The sequence below is a fragment of the Odocoileus virginianus genome, chromosome 3 (assembly GCF_023699985.2).
Source record: "Odocoileus virginianus isolate 20LAN1187 ecotype Illinois chromosome 3, Ovbor_1.2, whole genome shotgun sequence".
Taxonomy (NCBI): Eukaryota; Metazoa; Chordata; class Mammalia; order Artiodactyla; family Cervidae; genus Odocoileus; species Odocoileus virginianus.
The window spans coordinates 67,382,899-67,403,759 of NC_069676.1; the positions used below are offsets into that span (position 1 = coordinate 67,382,899).

The following is a 20,861-nucleotide window of genomic DNA, read 5'->3' on the forward strand; positions in this document are numbered from 1 at the left end:
AAGTAGTAGAGAGGGACGAAAGCCAATGGGGCATTTTATCTTGAAGAGGTATCTGCACCCCATGTTCACTGCAGCATTATTCACAAGAGCCAAGAAAGCCTAAGTGTCCAACTGACAGATGAATGAATAAAGAAGCTAGTTATTTATATACAATGGGTCCCATCATTTCACAGCAAGTAGAAAGGGGAAAAGTGGAAATAGTGACAGACTTTATTTTCTTGGGCTCCAAAATTACTATGGATGGTGCCTGCAGCCATGAATTTAAAAGACACCTGCTCCCTGGAAGGAAAGCTATGAAAAACCTAGACAGCATATTGAAAAGGAGAGACATTACTTTGCCCACAAAGGTCTGTATAGTCACAAGCTATGGTTTTTCCAGCAGTCATGTACGGATGTGAGAGTTGGATCATAAAGATGGCTGAGAGCCTAAGAATTGATGCTTTCAAACTATTGTGCTGAAGACACTTGAGAGTCCCTTGGACTGCAAGGAGATCAAACCAGTCAACTCTAAGAGAAATCAACCCTGAGTACTCACTGGAAGGACTGATGTTGAAGATCAAACTCCAATATTCGGCTGCTTGATGCGAAGAGCCAACTCACTGGAAAAGACCCTGATGCTGAGAAAGATTGAAGGCAGGAGGAGAAGAGAGGGTAACAGAGGATGGTTGGATGGCATCATCAACTCAATGGACATGAATTTGAGCAAGCTCTGGGAGATGGTGATGGACAGGGAGGCCTGGCGTGCTGCAGTCTGTGGGGTCACAAAGAGTCGGATATGACTGAGCACCTGAACAACATATTTGTTGTTGCCATGTCTGACTCTTTGCAACCCCATGGACTGCAGCATGCCAGGCTGCTCTGTCCTTCACTATCTCCTCCTGGAGCTTAATGGGATATTATTCAGCCATAAAAAGAAGAAAATCCTGCCATTTGGGACAACATGGATGGACCTTGAGGACATTAAGTGAGTAATGAGACAGACAGACAACTACTATATGATATTGTTACCAAAGATCACCAAGTCTGTGTGCCCGATACATAGTAAAGCCAAACAATACTAAAACACTGGAATTTGGAACAGAGAAAGTTTTATTATAGGGACATGAAAGGAGATGAGTGATTCATACCTTAAGAACCCCAAAGTTACTGAAAGCTTTCGGCAAAGCCATCTTAAAAGTAAAAAATGAGGGAGGGGCATGGTTACTTGTTGTGTCAGATGTTTTGTTCCTGAGGTCAGGTAACGATGTTCCTGTAAAGCTCCACCAAATGAATGTTATTCCCTGTTCTGACAAGAAAGGGCCAGGTCCCAGGTACAACCTTCACCCTCCAAGGTCCAGGTTCTGGCTGAGAGGAGGCAGCGCTCAGCTGGCAGCTCCCTCAGGGCCACATCCCAATACCCTGTCCAGCTCATCACTGAGGGAGCCAGGCACCCAGGACCCAAGTGGCCCTCACACTCCTCAAGCCACCGGTCCAGCAGGGGCAGGTCCTGAAAAGTGTGAGCCAGGCAGAGAGCCACTGCTGTTAGGTCGCAGACAGGGACTGAGGAGAGGCTCACAGCTGCCTTAGTGCCTGGGCCAAGGTGAGTGAGTGGCCTTGGCAAGGGCTCTGGTGCCCTGCAGGACACAGTCCCCAGATCACCCGCTGGCCCAGGGCTGGGTGAGTTGGGGGGCCTCGGGGAGAAGGCCGCAATCTGCCTCTTAGCTCACTCTGCACCTCACGACCACCACTTTAGTTGTCTGAATCCCCTCACTAACTGTCGTTGCTTGTGGGCGGGGCCCACTGCCGTGCTGTCCAATGGCAGAGAAGGGTCACTAACGGTTCCTCTTTGACAGTTGGTTACCAGTGGGCGGGGCCCGCTGAAGCACCGACCAATGACTGAGCAGGACCCACTGCCTGGTAACAGTGTGCAGAGTAATGATGCACAGCAAAGGCTACTATGCTAAGGGCTGAGCTCCGGGCACTGTGTTACAGTATTTTTTACATGTAGAATCTTAAAAAAATTGAACCCAGATACAGGTAACAGATTGGTGGTTGCCAGAGGTGGGGTGGGGGATGGGATCAGAAGGTACAAACTAGTTATAAATTAGTCCTGGGGATGTAACATAGGGTATAGTGACTAGTTAACCATATTGTATATTTGAAAGTTGCTAAGAGAGTAGATCTTAAAAGTTCTCATCTTAAAAGAAAAAAATTCTATGTGAGATTATGGATGTTAACTAATTGTAATTTCACAATATATGCATACATCAAACCATTATGTTGTACACCTTAAATCAATACATTATGCCAAATGCATCTCAATGAAACTGGAAAACATGGTATCATGTAACTTTCAAGACAATGCTTTAAGAGGCCTTACAACTTTAAAAAAAAATTAATATTTTATTTTGGCTGCGTTGAGTCTTAGTTGTGGCACATGGGATCTTCACTGTACCATGGCAGACCTTTCATTGCTGCACATGGACTCTCTAGTTGTGGCTTGCAGTCTTTGTTGCTCCAAAGTATGTGGGATCTTAGTTCCCCAACCAGGGATTGAACCGGTGTACCCTGCCTTGCAAGGCGGATTCTTAACTACTTGACTATCAGGAATGTCGAGAGAGGCCTTACAGATCCAAACTTGGCCCTACCTGGAGTGTCATTCCCAGACCTCCATGTAAGGAAGCACATTTAGCCTCCCGGAGTCAAAGAAGCCACAAGAATGGGAGCAGACGTGCCCAGGCAACATCCAGCACTGATTCTCACACATGTGAATGAGGCCACTCTGGACCTTCCAGGCCAATGGATCCTCCAGCAACTGTATGAATGAGCTCAAGTGAAACCAGCACAGAACCACCATGCAGTGCACACTGCTGTTGTTTTAAATCACTAAGTGTTGGGGTGATTTGTTTTGCAGGAACAGATAACTGGAATATACTCACATCATTGCACAGTGACAAAAAGATGTGAAATCCCACAGACAGACCTGTCACATAGCCTGGGAAGTACTCAAGAATCAATGACTACACGGACTTCCCTGGTGGTTCAGTGGTTAAGAATCTGCCTGCCAGTACAGAGGACCCGGGTTTGATCCCTGGTCCAGGAACTAAGATGCTCAGAGGCAACTAAGCCCATACACCACAATACTGAAGCCTAACCATCCTAGAGCCCAGGCTTTGCAACAAGAGAAGCCACCACAGTGAGAAGCCCTTGCATCACAACTAGAGAAAGCTCTCATGCAGCAATGAAGATGCAGCACAGTCATAAATAAAGCTAAATAATTAAATTTTTTTTAAAAAAAGAAGTAATAACTGAGTCCAGAGATGAACAGGCTCCAGGTTAGACATTGACAACTGGCGTGGTATTGCATTTCTTGGGGCAGGAAGAAGTAGGCTTCAGATTGGACACTTCTAACCAGTCTACTGCTTGCATTTCCTGAGGTAAGAGATAGGTGGGCTCCAGTTAAGGCATTTACAGTCAGCCTCCTATTTGCCCTCCAATATGGAAGTAACAACAGAAACAGGGTAAACAGCCAGCCTCTGCCTCTCGTAAACACCTTAAGGTAATAGTCATGGCAACAGTCAAGGTAATAGTCATGGCAAGGACAATGAGGGGCAAAACCCTGCTTGAGTAAAGGATAAAGGAATTTCGGCTCCCCACTTTTGGGTAAAGAGACACTACACATGTGCAGAAAGGCTCCTTGGGGGCCCAAAGTCAGAGAATAATGCCAGACCATAATGACTCTTGATCCTCCCAGAAGACTTCACTTGAAATCTATCTTGGTTGAGGGGTGTGCGCACATCCAAGGGAGGGTCCTAGGGTAGGTCAGGTGTGGAAAAAGAAACCAGATAATTGGCTAAAGGTAAACAAAGACCTGTAAGAACTGACCTATATAAATGACTTAACCGCCTCTTTACTGCATTCCTCCTAAGAAGACACCCACAACCTTTCTCTCTGGGTGCGCATCTCTGCCTTGCTTCTGTCTTAACAAACTGCTTCTCTGGGTGCCTTCCCACTTGTTATGCGGTCTCCAATGATAAACTCTGTACCTGCATTTACAGTTCTAGTCTCCATGATAAATGCATTTTTCACTGGGGGCAAAGATCCCCCCAGGGAAAAATAGCTTCTAGCCTGTAACCCTGGTTGATCTGGTGGCTGGGATTCCTGATTTTCATCCAGGCTACCCAGGTTCAATTCCTGATCCCACCTCATGCCACTGCTCACTGCTGCCTCACTGAGATCATGATTACATACTGGAAGATCCTGGAAATAAACTGCATGAAATACATCCAAATGGAGCTAGATACAAACAAAAATAAAACACAAACCTTGGGTTATTCTGCTCAGGATCAAGGGAATGGAGGATTTCCCTGGGCAGTCATCCATGGTGGGAGCCCCACAGGCAGCCTGCGCTGGAGGCTGCTCTATAGGGGAAACTTCTGGGGACTCCGAGCCTTCATGCCAATGCTCAGGGAAACCACTCACACCAATCTGTGGCCTTGGCCACTGAAGTTTTCTGAAGGCACTGTGCCCGCCTTGCTGACGAGCCTTGGTTAGCACAGCCCCTCTGCCCGAAGCACCCTTTCCCATCGTCCTGTCATTCCACAAAGCTCACCCTGTCCTCCACCTCAAAGCCACTCCCCTTTGGAAGCCTTCCCTGACCACAGTCTCCACAAGCTGCCTGACACCCACATCAGACAGTGCACCCCAAAGCCTGACCTCGGTCCCATCATGTTGGCCTCCAAGTCCAACCTCGCTGTGTGCAGAACAGCAGAACACAGCTGCACACAGGTGTCAGAAAAGGCAATGGGCGACCTAGCTGAGCTTGGAGCACACATCTGTCCCGACAGAGGGAACAGCCAACAAAGCATCCACACACCTGTGCACAACTGCCAGCGCCCTGTGACCCAGTTCTCAGCCGACGCTCTCTCTCGCCGAGAGATAAGGAAGTAACCACTTCAGGCAGGCAGCCCTGCAGCAGAGACAACACATTCCTCACCAAGGCCTCAGAAGATGTCACTCAGAAATGAAACACTGACTCCGGGAGGGCTGCATCTTTCTTCTCAGGGAGCCAGGCAACAGCCAGCCCACCGGATGGGCAGAGTCGATGACATGCAGTTCTCATCTTTGCCTTGGAGGAAGGAAGGAGATGATGCTGACCAGTCCCAAAGTGGCTTACTGCAACCCAGACTCATCTCCTTCCCAGGCTGCCAGGCACAGCCCTGCATCCAGAGCACACACCTTCCCTTGTACCAGGAAAACTCAGGCAGGAAAAGGTGAGGACAGCGATGCCCCTTCCTCAGGTGGAAGAGGCCTTTGTAAGATGAAATCCTGGGTGGGGGCGTTGGGGGGGGGGCACTGCCTGCTGACCAGGCCTTGCCGCCTTCCACAGCTTCGGGGTCCCACACCCTCCCCAAACACTGGATTCAACCACACCTGAAACGTGACCGCTCCTTCAGCGGGGTGTGCTCATGCCCTCACCCACCTTATCACATGTCCTCCAGAGCTTTGATCAGAGGCCACTGGGTGTCACCAAGGCACTTCTCACACTCAAGATTTTTAAATTTCAAATATTACTGTCAGTGGTCATCACCTGATCATTAATAGGTCACTAACAAGTATGAGAAGAAAGCTGAGCACCGAAAAATTGCTGCTTTTGAACTATGGTGTTGGAGAAGACTCTTGAGAGTCCCTTGGACTGCAAGGAGATCCAACCAGTCCATCCTAAAGGAGATCAGTGTGGGTGTTCATTGGAAGGACTGATGATGAAGCTGAAACTCCAATACTTTGGCCACCTCAGGTGAAGAGTTGACTCATTGGAAAAGACCCTGACGCTGGGAGGGATTGGGGTCAGGAGGAGAAGGGGATGACAGAGGATGAGATGGCTGGATGGCATCACCGACTCGATGGGCATGAGTTTGACTAAACTCCGGGAGTATGTGATGGACAGGGAGGCCTGGTGTGCTGCAATTCATGGGGTCACAAAGAGTCGGACACGACTGAGTGACTGAACTGAACTGAGCAAGTATGAGAGCTTCCCTGGTGGCTCAGTGGTAAAGAATCCACCTGTCCATGCAGGTGACGTGGGTTCGATCCCTGGGTTGGGAAAATCCCCTGGAGAAGGAAATGGCAGCCCACTCCAGTATTCTTGCCTGGAGAATACCATGGACAGAGAAGCCTGGAAGGCTACAGTCTGTGAGGTCACAAAAGTGTCAGACACAACTTAGCAACCAAACCATCAACAAGTGTGAGCCCCAGAAGAACAGGAACCACGTCCCACACGTTCTCAGCGGTGCCCGAGGTCCCAGCACAGTCCCCGGCACACAGTAGATGTCCCACGTCTATTTGTTGAGAGAATGAAGGGTTCTCTCTGGATAGTTGAACTGTGCATGTTGCTTCAGTCATCCAACTCTGGGACCCTGAGGGCTGTAGCCCACCAGGCTCCTCTGGCCATGGGATTCTCCAGGCAACAATATTTAAGTGGGTTGCCATACCCTCCTCCAGGAGATCTTCCCCACCCCACCCAGGGATCAAACCCACATCTCCTGGGTCTCCGCCTTGCAGGCACATTCTTTACCGTCTGAGCCACCGGTGAAGCCCTAGTTGAATTGCAGGCCGTTTGAAGTGTTCTCTGATGCTCTCTGATTATCTGTACTCCCTAAGTTTTTTCTCCAACAATTCATGTATTCTTTCAGCAACTTAAGAAAAAAAATTTCTTTTGCCGACTTATTAAGGTTCCCCTGAACCTTGGGCTCACTTGAGTCGATGCTGTTCGCAGGCACTCAATAGCTAGGGCTCTTTTCTTCCCAGAAGAGAAGGTGAAGGTGAAGGTCACAGCTCTGGCAGAAGTATGAATCCTGCCGGTAGTGGCACCGAGACCCTTCCACGGCTCTGCTAGCAGACAGCAATCTATCCCAACAGGCAGATGTACTCAATCAGACTAGGTCCTCCCTGCCCTGGGTGCTTTCAAACTTTTCAGAGTTGTGCCTTTCCCACAGCTACCAGGACTCAAAGAATCACCCTGAGATGGAAGGGCCAACGATCACTGAGGGATCTGATTCACTGGCTCCCTCTGCTCCCCACACTGGGGAAGCATCCTGGGGACTCACTGCACTGCAGGCCAGAGCAGGGCAGAGCTGGGTCTGAATCGTCAAGTTGACTCTGGACCTAAAAGCACTGAAATCCACAAGCTGTTCATTTTCTCTCTATGAATATGCCCCATATGGAGAAAGCATGGCTGTGCAGTATGCAAAGTCCTATAAGATATACCCAGCAGAGAAAGGGATGGAGCCCCATGCTGGGCTGGGCACCAGGCTTTGTGCTGGACACACGCTGGATGCCCCCAGGTAGGTTCTGTTCAGAGCCCCAGAGACTCAGAGGAAAAGGTCCAGCCGGCACTCAGGTCCACACCTAGGAGTGACCTCACAGCCCATGCTCTTAGAACAACACACTTCACAGCCAGCAAAGATTTTACGAGTTTCCTGGCACTGCATGTGCCTGGCATCCTTCTTCCCAGCCTGCCAGCACCAAGCAGCGCCACCCAGATGCTTGCTCCTGACTGACAAAGGGCACAGACAACAAATGCCAGGAGTCTTCAGGCAGTTTCCCTGGAGGAGTGGGAGACAGGAGTCTGAGTCTTTCCAAGTCAGGCAAGAGCCGCAATTTGCCTTCAACTTGTTTGATGTACTTTTTATTAGGAAAATTTTCAAATCCACAGGAGAGATGAAAGAACAGAACAATGAACCCAGATGACCCCTCCCCAGAATCACATAATTGCTGGGTGTGTGCATGTGTGTAGTATATAAATATTGGTTTCGCTGGACTATTTTAATTAAGTTGCAGACATGACATGCCACCTCTCGTTACTTCAGCATCCACCCCTGAGGTCATTTTCCTATATTATCATAATGCCGTTAACAATTCCAAGTACATCAACATTGATGCAGTAACATTTTCTAACATTCAATCCATATCTGGCTTTCCCCAAGGGTCCCGAAAATGCCTTTATAACTTTTGCTTTTTGGATCCAGATCCAACAAGGCTACACATGGTGTCTATTACATCTCTTTGGTCCCACTCTTTGTTTTTCATGACACCAACTCTGGATGAACCTGGGCCAGTTGTCTGGTACAACATCGCATATCCTGGACTTCCCTGATTGTTTCCTCATGATCACACAGTTTGGTCAAGAAGATTACAGAGGTGACGCTTTGTTCCTACTGGATCTTCTCAGGAATTATACAAGATCAGTTTGTCCCAGCAACAGCGATGCTACGTTTGATCACTTGGTTAAGGAGCTAAAACCAGATCTCTCTATTTTAAAGGTACCATTCTCCTGCGAAATTAGTAAGTCATCTGTTAGGTGACACCTCAAGATGAAGTGAGTACCCCGTTTCCCAACAACCTTAACGGTTTAGCATCCTTTCCTGAATAAATTGTTATACAGGGGTTGAAAAAAAAAAGAATTTCATCTGCATTTCATCTACATTTCATCTATCATTTCATGTAAATTTTTCTTTTCACATTGTTCCAAATTTGAACAGTGGGAGCACTATCAACATACTAAGGTTAAAAAAAAATCCTAAGCTTCCCTGGTGGCTCAGAGGTAAAGAATCCACCTGCCAACGCAAGAGACATGGGTTCAATTCCTGGTCCAGCAAGATCCCACATGCCGAGGAGCAAATAAGCCCATGTGCCACAACTATTGAGCCTGTGCTCTAGAGCCGGAGAGCTGCAACAACTAAGTCCATGCACCCTACAGCCCCTGCTTCACAACAAGAGAAGGTACCACAATGAGAAGCCCATGTGCCGCAGCTAAAGAGTAGCCCCCTACTTGACAAAACCACAGAAAAGCCCTCAAAACAAGGAAGACCCTGCACAGCCAAAAATAAATAAATAAAATTATAAAAAGAAATCCTAAGACTAGAGATCTCTTCAAGAAAATTAGAGATACCAAGGGAACATTTCATGCAAAGATGGGCTCAATAAAGGACAGAAATGGTAGGGACCTAACAGAAGCAGAAGATATTAAGAAAAGGTGGCAAGAATACACAGAAGAACTGTACAAAAAAGATCTCCACAACCCAGATAATCACAATGGTGTGATCACTCACCTAGAGCCAGACATCCTGGAATGTGAAATAAAGTGGGCCTTAGGAAGCATCACTACGAACAAAGCTAGTAGCAGTGATGGAATTCCAGTTGAGCTATTTCAAATCCTGAGAGATGATGCTGCGAAAGTGCTACACTCAATATGCCAGCAAATTTGGAAAACTCAGCAGTGGCCACAGGACTGGAAAAGGTCAGTTTTCACTCCAATGCCAAAGAAAGGCAATCCCCAAGAATGCTCAAACTACCGCACAATTGTACACACACTAGTAAAGTAATGCTTAAAATTCTCCAAGCCAGGCTTCAGCAATACGTGAACCATGAACTTCCAGATGTTCTCCTGGTTTCAGAAAAGGTAGAGGAACCAGAGATCAAAGTGCCAACATCTGCTAGATCATCGAAAAAGCAAGAGAGTTCCAGAAAAACATCTATTTCTGCTTTATTGACTATGCCAAAGCCTTTGACTGTGTGGATCACAATAAATTGTGGAAAATTCTGAAAGAGATGGAAATACCAGACCATCTGACCTGCCTCTTGAGAAACCTGTGTGCAGGTCAGGAAGCAACAGTTAGAACTGGACATGGAACAACAGAGTGGTTCCAAATAGGAAAAGGAGTATGTCAAGGTTGTATATTGTCACCCTACTTATTTAACTTCTATGCAGAGAACATCATGAGGAATGCTGGGCTGGAGGAAGCACAAGCTGGAATCAAGATTGCTGGGAGAAATATCAATAACCTCAGATATGCAGATGACACCACCCTTATGGCAGAGAGTGAAGAGGAACTAAAAACCCTCTTGATGAAAGTAAAAGAGGAGAGTGAAAAAGCTGGCTTAAAGCTCAACATTCAGAAAACTAAGATCACGGCATCTGGTCCCATCACTTCATGGCAGATAGATAGGGAAACAGCGGAAACAGTGGCTGACTTTATTTTTCTGGGCTCCAAAATCAGTTCAGAAAAATAAGATCATGGCATCTGGTTCCATCACTTCATGGCAGATAGATGGGGAAACAGTGGAAACAGTGGCTGACTTTATTTTTCTGGGCTCCAAAATCACTCCAGGTGGTGATTGTAGCCATGAAATTAAAAGATGCTTACTCCTTGGAAGGAATGTTATGACCAACCTACACAGCATATTGAAAAGCAGAGACATTACTTTGTCAACAAAGGTCCATCTAGTCAAGGTTATGGTTTTTCCAGTGGTCATGTATGGATGTGAGAGTTGGACTATAAAGAAAGCTGGGTGCAGAAGAATTGATGTTTTTGTACTATGGTGTTGGAGAACTCTTGAGAGTCCCTTGGACTCCAAGAAGATCCAACCAGTCCATCCTAAAGGAGATCAGTCCTGGGTGTTCATTGGAAGGACTTATGTTGAAGCTGAAACTCCAATACTTTGGCCACCTGATGCGAAGAGCTGACTCATTGGAAAAGACTCTGATGCTGGAAAAGATTGAGGGCAAGAGGAGAAGAGGATGACAGAAGATGAGATGGCTGGATGGCATCACCGACTCAATGGACATGGGTTTGGGTGGACTCCGGGAGTATGTGATGGACAGGGAGGCCTGGCGTGCTGCAGTTCATGGGGTCACAAAGAGTCGGACATGACTGAGCGACTGAACTGAACTGAAGCCTAACAAAGCACCCACCCTGAATCTGGGAGGCCAGTTGCATGCACATGAGCCCAATGTTAGTGGTGATGGTGAAACATGCAAACAACATCTTTGAGGTTGCTCTGTGCATCAGCTGACCGACTGCTCCCACACTCCCAGGGGCTGGTTCAAAGAGAGCCTGAACCACTCTTGGAAGGTCACAGTTAGTAGATTGATGACATGTGTCCACCAAGTGGCCTAAACCACAGTCTCCACCACAGTTGGCAGACACTGCAAGCCAGCAAGCCTCAGAAGGGATACCCACACAATAGGTTTTCCTTTTTAAAAAAACGGTATTTTTAAAAATTGTAGTAAAATGCACATAACATAAAATGTACCATTTTAACCCTCTTAATTGTATTGATCAGTGACATTAAGCACATTCACACTGTTGTATAATCAATCTCCGGAACTCTTTCCATTTTGCAAAAACTGAAACTCTGTACCCACTTAACAACTCTCTGTTCCCCTCTCCCAACCCCTGATAACCGCCTTTCTACTTTCTATCTCTCAGAACTGACTAAAGATTAGCTCTTTCTTATTCTACCTACTGTCCTGACAATCAAGCCTTAAGGCATATCAAATAGAATACTGACTTTTCTAAAGTAGAACCAAGAGAAGCAATATTTTTAACTGCTTAAAAAACCCCTCAAACTATTAATTTCAGAAAATTTTAAATATACAAAAAAAAAAAACCTACAGAGAAAATGTTATAATGAAACCCCATGAATGCATTATGAAGCTTTAACGACCATCCACATTTACACTGTCTTTAGAAAAAGTCTTGCAACATCCCTGGCGGGTCAATGATAAGACTCTGTGCTTCTACTTCCCTGGTTGGAAAACTAAGATCCTGCATGCCACACAGCCAAAAGAGGGAGAAAAAAAAAGAAAAGAAAAATCCTTAAACAAAAAAGTAAACAAGCAGAGAATGGGAGTTTTTCTTAAAAAAAAAAAAACAACAAACTAGCTTTTTAATAAAAAGTTGCCTGTTTCTCATGCCTGGGCTCAGCGCTGCCCACTCTCTAATAGACAGATTCTAGTTAATTCCTACAAGAATCCTACATCCCTGGCAAGACACATTTAAGAGATTCATTTAGGATTACCTGCTGCTCATTCAGGAGCTAAACCTAGGCTCAGATATGAGGCCAAGGCTTCCTGGCTAAAGAGACCAGGTTTTAATGCAACAGCTACGAAAACAATTCTTCTCTGCTAAAGAAGTGCAATGCCTTTTAGAACAGGCAAAGCTGCTCTTTCTCAAGAAAGGCCACTCTCCTATTTTAAAGTCTCCCCCCACACCCACCACCCCCGCTTTTCATCTGAGAACGAGAAACAAAATGTTCTCGATCAGGGATTGAGACCCCATGGCTACGCCTCCTTCTTCCAGCAGCCCTCTGCCCTACTGTGTGTGCATTCGATGACAAAGGGGCAGGTCGGAGGGTAAAAAGCCACCCTGGTGACTGCCGGGCCCTCCAGGTGAACCTAACCTCTTCTGACATGACTGTAGAAAGTGCTGGGTGGTAGAGGAGGTGAGGACCCAAGAGGAAAGAGAAAGCCCTGATGGAAAGGGCTTTTCCCCAATAGCTGGGAGAGAAAGTACTGGGCCCTTTAGTTCCCAGGTTGGGCCAGGCAGAATGGAGACCTTTCTGATGCGAATTCTTCCTCAGATTCTTCTTTTAAGGGAGGGGAAAGAAGTGGCCTTCAGGAGGAGCAAGAATTCTTTTTTTTGTTTGTTTGTTTTTTGAGCAAGATATTTATTGAGGGCTGAGCATCTGCTACCAGGGGAAGCCCAGATTCTGGGGGAGGGGTCCTTAATGGAAACAGACAAGAAGGCCTCCTCTCGCACCCTCACCCCCACCCCCACCAAGGATTTCAGGTTCAGGCTTAGGTGCTAGTTCTCCATCCTCACTGCTGTTATGATTCGCATGATTCTGGAAACCTACACCCCAAAGGATGGTTGGGAGGGCTCAAGGAGACAGAAGGTAATATGACTGGCAAAGGACCCAGGATAAAGCAAGCGCTCCACAAATGGTAGCAGCTGCTGCTGTTATTTCCTGAACATGGTGTTTATTCTTTGCACCCTGGACCTGGGATCTTCTAAAGTCCCGTTAGTTGTGTAGAGATGAATTAGCATTGGCAGTCAATACTACAAACATTTTCTTAACGGGCTCTGAAAAAGGGGTGAAAGTAAGTCCAACCAAAGGCTCCCTCAGCCCTCTGATCCCACCGGCCAGGCAGTACCAGACCCCCAGAGAGGATGCCAGAGTGCCTCTAGCCTCCCTGCCCTAGACTGTGACCTTGAATTCCACCCTCCTGCTGGTGATTTCAAGGTTCACAGGGCCTGGGAAGTCAAGGGCAGTGTGGGGTCCAAGGCCTTTCCCGGATGGGTCCTCCTCACAGGGGAGGGACTTTCCTAGTCTCCTAGCTGGTTGGCAAGAGGCAGAGAATCCACACACCAGGATGTGAGCCCCAGAGGGCACGGGGCTCACTCTGGGCTCCCCTCTGCCTCCCAGGCCCCAGCACTGCACAGCAGGCATCAGACAATGCAGGCGCCCCCAGGGAGGCGCGCCTCAGGAACTGACAAGCAAACTCAGTTCATTCTGGGAACAACCCCAGAGGTCGGGAGTGTTTTCCACATGGAATTAGAAGCTCTGAAAGGTTAAGTGAGTTGCCCAATCACCCAGTTGTGAAGGGCAAGAGCAAAATGAAAAGCCTGGCCAGCTCCTTATTCCATGAGGGTGGGAACACATCTGTCTTTGTAACATTGTAGATGCCCTTCATTTAGCACAGCAGCCAGCACAAATTTAATACTTAAGTAGTTCTTTTTAAAATGAATATATAAGCGGCTCCAAAGTCCAGAGTTTTCTATTCCACAAGCAAGAAATCTTAGATACAGTCACAAAGATCCTTGCAGTCCCAGAAAGTCTCCATGAGTATATTTATCTGGGCACAGGAATTCCCATGAACATGGGTGTCAGGCCAGCTGCAACCTCCCCATCTACACCCTGTTGTCCACAAATACTCATCTCTGTCAATCCTCCTCTTTACGCCATTAAGTAATTTAATCCCAGAGCCTTTCCACTAAAGAGGTGTATGATCAAAGAGACTTAGTTTTTTCTTCCAAAGCAAACTTTCTGCAATAAAGAATAGCCTCCCCTAGAGGATGTGGAAAAAAGAGAAACCTCCTACACTGTTGGTGGGAATGTTAAGTTGGTGCAGCCACTGTGGAAAAAACAGTGTAGAGATTCCTCAGAAAATTAAAAATAGAATCATCATATGATCCAGCAACCCCATTCCTGGGCATATATCCAGGCAAAACCATAATTCAAAAAGATATATGCACCCTTATATTCACATCGCATTATTCACAGCTAAGACATGGAAACAATCCAAATGTTCATCAACAGATGAACAAGATGTACATGTATACTACGGAATACTACTCAGGCACAAAAAAGATTGAAACAACGCCATTTGCAGCAACGCGGATGAACCTAGAGATTAGCTACTAAGTAAGTCAGAAAGAGAAAAACAAATATCATATGGTATCACTTATATGTGGAATCTAAAGTATGACACAAATGAACCTATCTATGAAACAAACAGCATCAGGGACACAGAGAACAGCCTGGTGATTGCCAAGGAGGAGGGCGATAGGGGAGGGATACAGTGGGAGGTCGAGGTGAACAGATAGAAGCTTTTATATATAAAATGGATAAATAACATCCTACTGTATAGCACAGGGAACTATATTCAACATTCTATGATAAACCATAATGGAAAAGGATATATTAAGAAAAGAATGTGTATATATATATGTGTGTGTGTAGGTATAAGTGAATCACTGCTGTAAAGCTGTAATTAACAAAACATTGTAAGTTAACTATACTTCAGTAAAAAGAAATTTTTTAAAAAGGACAGATTCCTCTCCACCCAAACCAGCTTTTCATTTAAAAAAAAAAAAAAATTTTTTTTTTTTTTTAAGTTATTAAGGCCAGAAGTTTGCTTCCTATTCATCCCCAAACGAGCACTGCTCATATGCAGCAGACAAGTGTCTTTCCAAGGAACCAGGGGAGACAGATTCTGAGCAATCTGATGGAGAAGGCAGAGCCAGCACAGTGCGCAGGGTCACCCAGGTTCTCTGGAGGCTCGGTCAATCACCGGCTGTGTGGCTAGGGGCGAGTCCCAACCTCAGGGCATGAGCAATAGGAGAGACAGAAGGAGACAAAATGCTGGTGAGGATGACACAGGGCTCAGCATGCTCAGAAGGGTGCCCAGAGCTCAACAAACACTGGAATGTGCACTGCTTTATAAATATCTGCTCGCTGCAAAGTCAACCGTGCAGTCAGCCACAGGTGCAGTGACAGCTTCACCTGAGGACGAGATTTGAGATGGGAGAGAGAAAGCCAGGGACAGAGCAAGAAAACCCTCCCGCTGAAAGACAGTACTTTGGGGACTTCCCTGTGGTCCAGTGGCTAAGACTCTGCACTCCCCATGTACGGGGCCTGGGTTTGATCCCTATTCATGTTAGACTCCACATGCCGCAACTAAAGATTCCGCATGCCACAACTAATACCCGGCATGGCCAAATAAATATATATATATTTTTTAATTAGATCTTTAAAGAAAAAAAAGACAGTGCTTCAGTGGCAGTCTTCAGTGACGGGAAGAAGCTATAAAGACCATCTAGGGTGGGAAGTGGGAAGCATTCCACGCCCCCAGTGTGTCCTTGAAGACCTACTCCAGACGCACCGCATCCAAGAACCCCAGCCCCTCCAGGGGTCTGGAGGTTAGGAAATGTCTTACAGAAACAAGCCTGTGATCCCAGCCAAACTGGGGCAGCTGGGAGACCCAGCGGGAAGGTAAAGTGGGATTCTTCCCTGGTTGAGCTCCCTGCCTTCCTCAGGACACAAAGGCCCTTAAGGAATGTCCATGATCCCTGCAATTGAAGACTCCTTTGACACAACACACACCTACTACGTGCTGAGCCTGGGAGATGGTGGGGCCCGAAACAATCAGGTCCCGGGCTCAGCCTGCCTTTCAGAGCCTCCCCGTCTCCCTCCTCACAGCAAGCTGCATCTTCAGGGTCCAGCACAGAGCAGTGTTCAGTAAATAATGAATGAATGACGGAAAGCACATTTCTGACAGGCTGGCTGAATTCCGGAGTTCACTTCTGGGCTGAAGCTGAGGCTGCGGGTAGTTGTTTTCTCCAGGAGGAAATTGTAAAAATGCCTCTGAGTCAGAGGTGGCATGCGGCCAGCTGGGTCACACACCGGCGTCCCTTCTGGCCGTGAGGGCTTCCCTGTCTCAGGATTGAGCAACTGGCGCGACGACCTCACACGCTGACCCCAGCAAAGCCTGGTCTCCTTTGTGCTCCTCTTTAAAAGGGACTCGAATAATCCCACTGAGGGTAAAAGCAGGGGCGTGCAACGTGGCCCCCTCTCGTGTACACGGCCGGTTTCTGGGGCCAGGGTCAAGCAGTGCTTTGTGCGGAGGAAGGGAGTTCTCCCCTGTAACGAAGGTCACTGCTTTGCAGAATGCCCCTGTCAGCTGACCCGGGCAGCCCCGGACCAGGCCTGACTGGGCTGCCGGCTGCAGAAAAGCTGACAACAAGTCCTCTTCTGAGCTGAAGGCACGGATTTCAGGAGTTCTGGATCCTTTGTTATTCCAACTTCTCTGCTTGGAGAAGGGAGGAGGGGGAGGGGGAGGAAGATGAGGAGGAAGAGGAGGAGGTGGCGGGAGGAGGAGCAAGGCAGCAACCTTGACCGCCTCTCTCAAGGTCAGAAGGGGAGCCACTTCCAATCATGAGGCCTGGTCCCTGGGGCTGAAGCTTCCATCCAGGTCAGTTGAAACGCGGCTCAGCAGACTCAGAAAGCAGAGGAGCCAGGCATCTCCCGGCAACCTCTCCGGTTGCTGGTTTGACTCTTCCTGCTACAGCCAAGGAGGAGAGTGACCTGCTGGGTGACAAAGGCTGCTGTTGTGTAGTGGCTGAAAGCAAGGACTCGGGGCCTCCTGGGTCCTCATCCAGGCCTCTGACCCAATGGGCAAGTTACCCAACCACTAGGTCTCTGTCAACCGGAGGAAATAACAGTGCTTACTTCACAGGATGGTTTTGAGGATTAAATGAGCAAATCCACACAAAGAGTTCCAAACACCACCTGGCCTATAAACAATAAATCTTAATCATCCCATGATCATTGAGGACAGGATCTGCCCTCCACCCCCAAATTCTGATTGTAGGGGAAAACGCAGTGGGTTTGCAAGTAGCTTATATTTTATGCTTTCTACTTTTTTCTATTTTCTAATTTTCTACAAGGAACAAATATCATTCTGCCATTGAGGAAAAACAGTTTCAACTTCTCAGAAATCAAGATGCCATTGCTGGGACCCTAGAAGCCAGAACCAGCAAAGTAAGTGCCAGAGAACGTTCCTAAATGTGGATCTGCCCTCATTCAAGACAAGGATGTAGGGAGACGCGAGGCATGCTCCTTGAAGACCATCTTGAAAATCTAGGCAAACACAAATAATACAATCTTATCTTGGGGGAATTTCCTGGCAGTCCACTGACTAGGATTCCAAGTTTTCACTTCTGAGGGCCCAGGTTCAATCCTCGGACTGGGAACTAAGATCTGCCAAAAAAAGAAAAAGATTAATCTCATCTGACCTCTCAGGAAAGGCTAGGCTGGCACATTTCCTTTGGGTCTGAAAGGAGTTTTAAAACAAACCTCCTCTCTCGCCTCGTTTCCAAGATCACCAAGAAGGAACAATGATCCTATAGAAAAAAAGCCATGGTCACGTGCAGCCTGTCCACCACACCAACTATGCCCAATGCATGCCCAAGGATAAGGCCATTAAGAAGTTTGTCATTCAGACTTCCCTCGAGGTCCAGTGGTTAAGAATCCGCCTCCCAATGCAAGTGACATTGGTCCCTGCCACCCCGTGGTCCAGGAAGATCCCACATGCCTCGGGGTAACTAAGCCCACGTGCCACAGCTACTGAAGACCATGCCCTAGAGCCCGGGGTCCGCAACAGGAGAAGCCACCGCAAAGAGGAGCTTGTGCACAACTAGACAGCTGTCCCTACTTGCCACAACTAGAGAAAGCCCATGCGTAGCAACAAAGACTCAGTGCAGCCAAAAATAAACATTTTTTCTTTTTAAAAAAATCTGTCATTCGGAACATCCTAGAGGCCGCAGCCATCAGGGATGACAACTCTGAAGCAAGTGTTTTCGACGCCTCTGTGCTTCCCAAGCTGTATGTGAAACAACAGTATTGTGTGAACGGTACCATTCACAGCAAAGCAGCCAACCAGGCATCATTCTCAGAAAGCGCCGAAGGCCAGAACAGCGCCACCCTGATTTAGACCTGCAGGTGCTGCTCCATGGCCTCCACTGAAGCCCAGGAAAGGAGATGAGTCCTTAAAGACTGAAGAAATACTGTTCTCTGAAAAGACAATAAAACGGCAATCATACTTTTCTTTTTTAAAAATAATCCTATTTTTTTCTTCGGCTGTGCTGGGCCTTTGCTGCCTTGAGGGCCACTCTCCACTTGCAGGGTGCAGGCTTCTCACTGAGGTGCCTCTCGTTGCAGAGCATAGGCCCTAGGGTGCGCGGGGGCTCAGCATCTGCAGGCTGTGGGCTCAGAAGCTGTGTGGCATGGGCTTGGCTGCTCCGTGGCATTTTTCCAGACTAGGGTTCAAACCCGTATCTCCTGCATGGGCAGGTGGATTCTTTACCACTGAGGCACCAGGGAAGCCCAGAAATTATACTGAAGAGAAAAAAAAAGAAAAGAACTGAAAGCTGCCTTGCTGGTCCTACTGTAACCAATGCAGACAACTGGTGGGTGCCTCATGGAGGGCAGAATGCTGCGACCAGAGGTGTGAACACCCCACCACGCAGAGCCCAAGTCTCCTTGGCAAGGCAGGGAGGGGTTCTAACCTGGAGGACAGACTCTGGGTGTGGGGAACTGGTGGTCCGATGATGAAGGACTCTGAACTCTGCCCTCTAAGCCTTCAGCATTAGCAGGAGGATGCTTATAATGCAATCCTGGCTGTGAGAGCGGAGAAAGCACTGTCAGACACCAAGCATTCACTGCTCGGTGGGTTCAAGGTGACTGTAAATAAGAAGATAAAGATGCCGAGATCCCAGCAGCCAAACCGCAAATAGCATGAGGAGCAGAGAGGGAACCCAATGTCAATATCCCAGTCATGGTGTGAGCCGAAATGTTCTCCTAACAGTAAGGACACTTGGATCTTCTCAGCAGGGTGACTGGCTTGTTCTTGGCATGTGCCCAGGACTTGCTGGTCATGCTTGACTTGAAGCCTATTTTCTTAGGATGCGGGCTTGATCTGCTCTGTGCCCTGCGATGTGCCGCTGAGTCTTCCAGGTGAACTCCTGCTGTTCACCCCATCTCCCTGAGGTTGACTGCCGCGTCTGGCATACAGCAAAGATGGAATACAGGTTTTTGTTTTGTTCTTTTCTTTTTACTATTTTACCCATGTGGGGTCAAGGGCTCTTGAACACCGCATGATAAATCAACTCATGCAGCTCAAGATTCCCCCTCCCCTCAAAAAAATCTCTGAGACCAGAACAGGAGGCCTTGACCAAACAAGTCTGGGCACTAGACTTGCTAGGGCAAATGGTGCAGTTTCTCAGTTTCCAGCCCAGTCAGCTGTCTGACAGCCACTTCACACAAAATCCCTCCCCTCAAATAGTTCTAAGCCTGCCAGTCTGCAGAAACAGGAACAGGAAATGGAAAATCACCATGTCCTCGCTCACTGTACAGTAACACTGGAGCTGCTCGGCGTGGCCCGCACATGACTGACCCCTGTTTCTAGCCCGCCTTGTGCTATGTGGCCACCGCTGAAATACTATGGATTAGAATACACACCACTGACACTGCAGCTTTCTGGAGGAAGTAACACATAACGGTCATATCAAGTGCACGCATCAAAGGTAAGACCCATCCTGACTTCTGAAATGTGAAACCATAGCAGGAAGGAAGCACAGGGCCGACCACTCTTGCATGAGAGGCAGGGAGCGCTAAATTATTTCCTGAACAGCCAAGTTTCCTTGCAGATTTGAGCCTAATCCTATAAATAAGTCTCGCACTTTTTTGACGTACACCCCTGAACAAGGCTACCTGGAAAAATTGCCTCCACTTGCATCTGCTGAGACACAGGAGATGCAGGTTCAATCCCTGGGCTGGGAAGATCCCCTGGAGGAAGAAATGGCAACCCACTCCAGTATTCTTGCCTGGAAAACCCCATAGACAGAGAAGTTTTGAGGGCTACAGTCCAAAGGGTTACGAAAGGTTGCTCTGACATGACTGAGCATACAGGCGCATGAACAGCCTGTGACTGGTGCCCCAGTGGGGTCCCAAGCATCCCTAGCTTCAGGGGGAGCTGGGGCGTCTTCCTTCATCCCTGTCCAGGAGGGACATCGGGAGGGATTAGGGCTGCTTTCAAGTTTCCAAAATCTCAAAATCTCAGAGGGAGCGATTCCATCCCCCGACTCCACTGGCAAAGAAGCTGTTTCTCAGCTGATAAGTAATGAAAGCAGGGGAAGGGGAGGGGAAGGACACAGGGGTGAGAGAGATGGAGGGAGACCGTTTACTGAGAAAAAGACAGGCCTCTTCTAGAATCTACGGAGGCCCAGAGGCACTGCTTCTTTTGGTATCTTCACTAAGAGATGAGTCTACTGATGTTGGGCTTAAGAAGCCTTAAAGGCACTTGTTGTGGGAACTCATTTCTTACCTGGGCATCCTGGACAGGACAAGGCAGAAAGGCAGGATGCAAATGCACTCCCCGCTGGGAAGCCCTAGTGGACAGTGATGAGGGGCCAGGATAGGGGAGGGACATGGCTCTCCTGACGGTGGAGAAGCGTGGCTCCAAAGGCTCCCGCCTGCTAAGTTCAACTGAAGAAAAAAAGGATGTCCTCAGCTGCTGGACTCAGTGCAACCTACCAAAATCTTAAATGCACACACCTCTGACCAAAGCCATCCCATCTGTGGGAATTTATTTCACAGACATACTTCAGTGTGCAAAGATGCAAGGGAAAGGACAGTTGTTGTCACATTGTGTAAAGCATTAAAAAAAAAAAGATGACAGTGTAAATATACATTGACAG

General features: G+C 47.6%; 1 protein-coding gene across 1 annotated transcript in view; it reads right to left on the reverse strand.

Moving 5' to 3' along the window:
- Nucleotides 1–20,861, reverse strand: part of CCNJL (cyclin J like) — a 63,492-nt gene that overhangs the window by 6,092 nt on the left and 36,539 nt on the right. The window lies entirely within an intron of this gene.